This window comes from Penaeus monodon, chromosome 2 (genome assembly GCF_015228065.2).
Source record: "Penaeus monodon isolate SGIC_2016 chromosome 2, NSTDA_Pmon_1, whole genome shotgun sequence".
NCBI classification, from domain to species: Eukaryota; Metazoa; Arthropoda; class Malacostraca; order Decapoda; family Penaeidae; genus Penaeus; species Penaeus monodon.
This window is the reverse complement of record NC_051387.1, coordinates 49058357-49066036: the sequence shown is the minus strand read 5'-3', so window position 1 is coordinate 49066036 and position 7680 is coordinate 49058357. Positions and strand designations below refer to the sequence as shown.

Genomic DNA, 7680 nt, shown 5'->3' with positions numbered 1-7680 from the left:
GTTTTAAAACGTTCTTCCGTAATTTTTTTTTGGTAATTCCTTTATTTTAAAAAAAAAAAATAAAAAAAATTTTTTTTTAAAACCATTTTTTTAAAAAAGTTTTTTCTACATAAATATTAAAAAGTACTTTAAATTATATTTTTCGGAAGGGGCCAACAAAAATTTTAAATTTTTGTTTTTTTTTTTTTTTTTTTTTTTCTTTTTTTTTTTTTTGCTTTTTTTTTTTTTTTTTGGGAGAGAAAAACACATAAGAAGGAATTAAGATTTAAAATTGGAATTAGGTTTGGGTAAATGTAAAAGTTCGGTTAAAGAAATGGCCCCCGAACCTTGAAAATATGTAGGGGGGAAAATTAAAACATTAATTATATAAATATAAATATAAAATAAATATCTAAAAGTAATGGGTTAAAAAATTTTAAAAACCCATTGGGGTTAACATGGGAATATATTATATATATATATATATTTTATATTAATATATAATAGAAATATATAATATATATAATATATAATTTACAGTAATACAGAAAAAAAAATAAAAATAATTTTATATAATATAATTATATATAATAATATATATACAGTATATAAGTAATACATGTATATATATATATTAATATAAATATATATATTAATATATATATATTATATATATATAATATATAATAATATATATAATATTATATATATACTGTATAAAATGTTAACATGTAATTATTTATTTTAATAATATATATATAATAATATAATAATAATGTAATACATGTAAAACATGTATTATTATATAAATATATATATATTATATTATATATATATAAAATAAATATATATATATACATGTTTACATGTATATACATGATATACATGTAAAATAATATATATATATTTTAATATATATTTATATATATATATATATATATATATAGTATATAATAATAAAAAAATATATCATACATACATATATATAAAATATATATATATATAATATTATATAATTATAAATAATATATATATATAATATATATAATATAATATTAATATTAATATATTATATATAATATTAAATATACAAAAAATAGATAGAAGATGATAGATATACCATATAACTATTATTATATATTATATATATATAATATATTATATGGGGATTATAATATTACATAGTAAAACAATAAAATATATAAAATATACATAACACACACATACACACCACACACAAATATATAAAATATATATAATATAATAAATTATATAATATATATATTAATTATATAATATATAAAATTAAAAAACATGATATATATATTATATTATAAAAATATATATAATAAAAATTTTAATATAAATATAATATATAATGGAAGTAATGTGTTATATATTAATCACAAATATACTTTAAAATATATATAATAATATATAAAATATAATATGTATAGATATAATAATTAAATAATAAATATATATAGGTATTAATATGTATTATTAGTATAATATATATATAAATAAATATATTATATATAAATATGCATATATATATATATATATAATATAATATATAGATATAATATATATGTCATATAAAATAGTATATAAATAATAAAATAATATATATTATAATATATATATATATTATGTGTGTGGTGTGTGTGTGTACATTATATATATGTATATATATATATTTATATAAAATTATATAATAATTATATATATATATATATATATATATATAATATATATATATATATATATATATACCACACACACACACACCAACACAACACACACACACACAAAACACCACACACACACACACACCACAAAAAATTTTATATATATATAAAAGATATATATAATATATTATACATTATAAAAATATTATATATATATTATATATATATATATATATTTTAATTATATATATATATATAAAATATATATATATAAAAACAGGGCGGAAAGGCAATGGAAAACCGTGCTCTAAATTGATAAGAAAAAAAATCATGGAAGCCAATGATCGTCAAGGCCGCGGTGGCCGAATGGTTAGAGCGTCGGGACTCAAAACTGTCACCGACGGCCAATCTGAGTTCGAGGGTTCGAGTCACCGACCGGGGGGTTGTTCCCTTTGGGCAGGGGAACTTCACCTTGATTCCTACCTAGCCACTGGGTGGCCAAGCCAGCCCAAGTAAAGTGCTGGTCCCAAGCCCGGATTAAAATAGAGAGAATGTTACCTAAAAAAAAAAAAAAGGTACCACCGGCACTCTCCGTGGAAAGGAACTGGGGACCCTACCACGTAACTCCACTCCAAGGCATCACAACATGAAAACTACAATTAAGTATCATGCTGTGACCACGGCGGCTCAGACAGAACCTACCGTTAAAAGAAGAAGAATAAAATATATATATACATTTCATTCATTTAACGGTAGGTTCAGTCTGAGCCGCCGTGGTCACAGCATGATACTCAATTGCAGTTTTCACGTTGTGATGCTCTTGGAGTGAGTACGGGGTAGGGGCCCCCATTTCCCTTTCCACGATATATATATATATATAATATATATATATATATAATATAAAATATATAATATATATATATATAGTTTTTAAATATATATTATATATATATATATATATATATATAATAATATATTATATATATATATATATATATATATATGTTATATATAGACAGCTAGATATAGATATATATATACACATATACATTCATAAAATATATATATATATATAATATATATATATATATATATATATATGTTGTGGTGTGTGTGTGTGTGTGTGTGTGTGTGTGTGTGGTGTGTGTGTGTGTGTGTGTGTGGGGTGTGTGTATGTGTGTGTGTGTGTGTGGTGTGTTTTGGTGTGTGTGTGTGGTGTGTGTGTGTGGTGTGGGGGTGTGTGGTGTGTTGTGTGTGTGTGTGTGTATGCGTATATGTGTGTGTATGTGTATATGTATATGTATATGTATATGTATGTGATGTGTATGTGTATGTGAATGTGAATGTTAAGTGAATGTGAATGTGTAGGGTTTTGTATGTGTATGTGTGTGTGTGTGGGCGTGTACTTGTGTGGGTGTGTGCTTGTGTGTGTGTGGCGTGTGTGTGTGTGTGTGTGTGTTGTGGGGTGTGTGTGTGTGTTGTGGGGTGTGTGTGTGTGTTTTGTTGTGTTTTGTGTGTGTGTGTGTGTGTGTGTTTTAAAATACAATACACATATTTAGCAGTGTCTGCTAGAATATCTAAGTATCACACTACACTGATTAATATATCTTCATTCCACGCTCCATTTTCGCACTGAGCCTTTATTATGCCTATCAAACATAAGGTATTTTTTTAAAATAATTATTAATTTACCGCTAGGAATAATCAATCATGATTCAATTCTCTTTTTGGCCATGCACTTTCAATCTAAATCAACCACATTCACTCCAATACTTCTATTTTGCATTTCCCTTTTCCTCCAAACGGTCAAAGATAAACTAACTTGTATATCTATTTCTACTTTCAAAGTTCCGTTACTACCATCCTCTAAATCAGTCTACCTGCAAAAAAGGATTAACTGAAAATCATATGGGTTTCAACTGCTCTTTAGCTGAAAGGGGTTGTCGCTTTAGTTCTCAAACAAAAGAATCTTTAAAGGAAATTGATATAAGTTTCTCGTAATTTTCAGTCTGGCTTTTAAAGTATAAGGAGTTTATTTCAATGTATGTAGATTTTAGGGATATGTTATTTCTTTTTACAAAATATGGCTATGAATGATACGCTATAGAGTTTATCAGCAGATCTATCAGACCCCCTTTTCACCCCAATGAAAACATCTAACGCAGACACTTTTTCATTTATTGATTTCTCCTGTTCACACCCCACTCCCCCACCCATAGCTTTCTTATATTTTCGGTTCGTTAATCTTCATATTTTTCAAAAACAAATATTAATTATTTCACTATTTTGAAAAGTCTTCACTATCTTTGAAGACAAAATCCACACATGTTCACTAGCTTTGAAGAAAAATCGCAAATTGTCACTGTCTTCGAAGAAAATCACAACTCCCGATGTCTTTGTGATAGATCATAACGACAGTCGATAAAGAAGTTCCCGACGATGAAGTTTCGGAAGTCGGGGATACGTCGGTCCGAAGGGGAATCCCATCGGCCTCCTGTCGGGGTACTTGAGGCCGTGGATGCCGCAGTTGCTGGGGTGTTGCGTGCGTGTTCTCCAGCAGGTCGTCGTGCACGCCGTCGTCGCCGCTGGTCATGCCACGAACAGCCAGAAACTGCATGCCCGTCTTCGTGCCCTTGGGGAGCAGGAGGCGCTGAGGAGGCCGCAGCCCCGAGCGCGATCGATTGTCGTGCGGAAGGTCGTGTTGCTTGCGACGGCTTCGTCCGCCTGCTGTATCAGCGTCTTGAACGGGATGCGGTCGGGGATAGTGACCGATGACTCGCTGGAATTGCGGACGATGTGGTTTTCGCCCGCCTTCACTGCAACGCGGAAGGCAGGGGTCAGTCAAACGCACTAGATGGCAGCTTTGGAATTCAGCAAAGTGAAATCAGTATAAACACACGTACATGAACTCTCACACACAGGAAGACAGCGTGACAAAGAAAAAACCCGGAGGGACAGCTTCCCAAAGGCCCCTTACCCCCCTTTCAACCGCCCTCCGCCGCCCACTCACCTGTCGTCCAGAATTTGTCGAGCTCGATGCACCCCCAGCGGTGTGTCGAAGGGGATCTGCATGCCGTTGCTGTCGAACCTCGGCAGATGTGGATCCGGACCGTGACCGAGTGTCGTGCTTGGCGTTGGGTAGATGCGAAGGTGAAGGGCTTGTGGTTAAGTCGAGAACGTAGGCGGTGACAGGGACGTCCTCGAGGTCCTCCGTGCTGTCGAAGGCTTTTGGTCAGGTCGAACTCGAAGTCTTCGAAGAAGGTGACGAGCTCGGACACCTCCGGTAGGTGACGAGGACGTTGTCGTACTCGAGGTTCCTTCTTGGAGTGGGGCCCGGCAGGGGTCGGTGCTCTCTTGAAGATGTTATCCTGTATTATGAAGGCGGAAGAAGGCGGGGTCGCGGGTGGCGGTCTCGAAGTGCTCCATCACGCCCGGCGGCATTTTGAACTTGCCGAGCGGGTCGGACGGGGCCCGCGAGCACGGGTGGGGCTGGTTTGTGCAGCGACCCGTAGTACTGCTCGTTCAGGCTGTACGTCGAAGACTCAATGATGTCGCCCAGGATGTCGATCCGCGCTCGTTTCTTCAAGCTAAATCACGGTGCCGTTCGCGGCGTAGGAAAAGCCGCGGGGCGATCGAGCCCCGGATGCGCTCGCGATCCCCTTCAGGTCCCGGATGCGGCGCCACGCCCGCAACGTCCTCGAACACCAGGTTGTCGGGCCGCGTCGGGAAAACTCCCCGGGCCCGTACTTATACACGGTGTGGGGCGCGAAGCCCTCGTCGAGGGGGCGGTCCCAGTGAGCTCGTCGACGATGGGCAGGTAGTTGGAGAGGCGCCCGGAGGGCGAAGCGTGCGGTGAGCTGGGGGGTGCGCCAGAAGAACAGCTCGCCCTTCCTTCGATGTGCTCGCGTCCCACCAGAAAGGGGGAAATCCATGTGCCAGTGGACGTGGTGCGAGTTCATGCGATGTCCTCGCCGAAGTACGCCACGCGCTGCTCGGTGTTCTTGAGCGTGCCCGGGGAAAAGTCATCCTGAAGCGGGCAGGCGTCTGCAGCATCTTGGCCTCGACGCCCTTTGGATCACCTCCGAGTTGGTGAACATGTGAGGCGTGATCTCGTAGAGCGGAGGCAGGATGACCTCCTGCGTTCCAGCTTGGAGTGCGTGACGGACACTTTAGAGCGCGTACACGAACTCGCCCTCGTTCATGCGCTCGCGGAAGAAGGCCGCGTTGCCCTTGAAACGTCGGAAATCCTTGCAGGACAGCAGCACGTGGATCAGCATGAGCGCCTCCTCCCTCTGGCGCGGGTTGAACAGCGAGAACCACTGCTTCTTCTCGCGGAGCCGTCTTGCTCTAGCTCGGTCAAGATGCGGTCGATGGCGACGCCCTCGTCCTTGCATGTCCACAGGGGGCCCGCGGGTTCCCGTCGTCGCCAGCTCCTTCAGGTCGCGTGAAGGAGGACAGTAGAGGCTCATTCACCCTGTAGAAAAAGCCTGTTTGATCGTCTGCTCCCTGTGAGCGAGGTTGTCCTCGGCGAGGGCCCGGAGGCGGAGAGCAGCGCCACCGCGAGGAACAGCACTCATTTCCCCCGGCAGTGAAGGGAGCGCGGGGTTTCCGCGCCCTTATATACGTGCAGGGGCGCCGCCGCAGCTTGTCGCAAGGCCCAGAACTCGCCTCAGTGGCCTCCGGCGGCACTTGGAAACACGTGATAAGATCAGGCTTTTGTGGTCCCTCTGAGCCGCAGACCTCAGAGGTGGCACAGGCAGCGTTGCTTGTGCCGTCGACCGGGTTGAACGATTACTGTCGTCAAGCCCAACCCCTTTCTTCACCCAAGTATAATGGCCAGGGTTCCGATGCCGCCACACGTGCTACCTGCACGTAGATAGCGTGGGAAAGTTTTAATTAATACTATGCCTTCTTATCAAATGATCAGGGATCTTATCTTTGGCATATACTTATACCATATTTATATACTGACATACTCTTGTTATGACCTTAAGTTGACCACAATCAACATATACGTGGTGGAGGCAACATCTTTACTATGTATACCATCGCATCAAACGCTAATAAGAACTCGGTTATCTTGGAGACATGATCACGAGAGCTTCTTATCCTTTATTTTCTCTGATATTTTCACCACAACATACGATTGCACGCTGTTGTGACTGACTGCCTGTTCATTTAAAGCTATCAGCTTCTCTCTTGATTTTCTTTGGGATTTTATTGCATCTATAATGGCGATGGCGATGCGATGGCGATGGCGATGCGATGGCGATGGCGATGCGATGGCGATGACGGAGACGAAGATGAAGACGAAGATGAGGGCAGAGATAAAGACGGGGACGAAGACGAAGAAGACTAATATGAGGACAGAGATAAAGACGGGGACGAAGACGAAGAAGACTAATATGAAGACGAAGATGAAGACGAAGACGAAGACGAAGACGAAGACGGAGACGAAGATGAAGGCGAAGACGAAGATGAAGACGAAGATGAAGGCAAAGATGAAGATGAAGACGAAGACGAAGACGAAGATGAAGGCAAAGATGAAGACGAAGACGAAGACGGAGACGAAAGCGAAGACGAAGACGAAGATGAAGAGGAGGAGGGGAACCAGAATATATAAGACGTCGAGAAAGACAGCATTAATGACAATGACAGTAACAGCAACAATAATACAAATGATGATACAACGAGAACAACAGTAAAAAAAAAAAAAAAGCAGCAAAAACGACCACAAGCAAAACAACACAAAATGCAGACGAAGGCTACGTGACAAGTACCCAACATCAGACCAGAGACGCCTGTTATCAGTGGCGTTATCACAATCATCCTTATCCCAGTGTTCAGCGAGGGGAGACTGGACAACAGAGCAACGAAGAAGTTCAAGAAATGCGGCCAGAGTGATCCTCAACCTGAGTACCTTGGTCAGAGTCTCCTTGATAAGGAGATAAGTTTTTAGATTTGGTTTATTTTCTGTTTTTATTTATGCTTTTACATTCAATATTTCTTT

At 38.8% G+C, this 7680-nt stretch overlaps 1 pseudogene; it reads right to left on the bottom strand.

The window, feature by feature from the left end:
• Positions 1-4048: 4048 nt before the first annotated feature.
• On the bottom strand, positions 4049-6139 carry LOC119579059 (annotated as a pseudogene).
• Positions 6140-7680: the final 1541 nt, after the last annotated feature.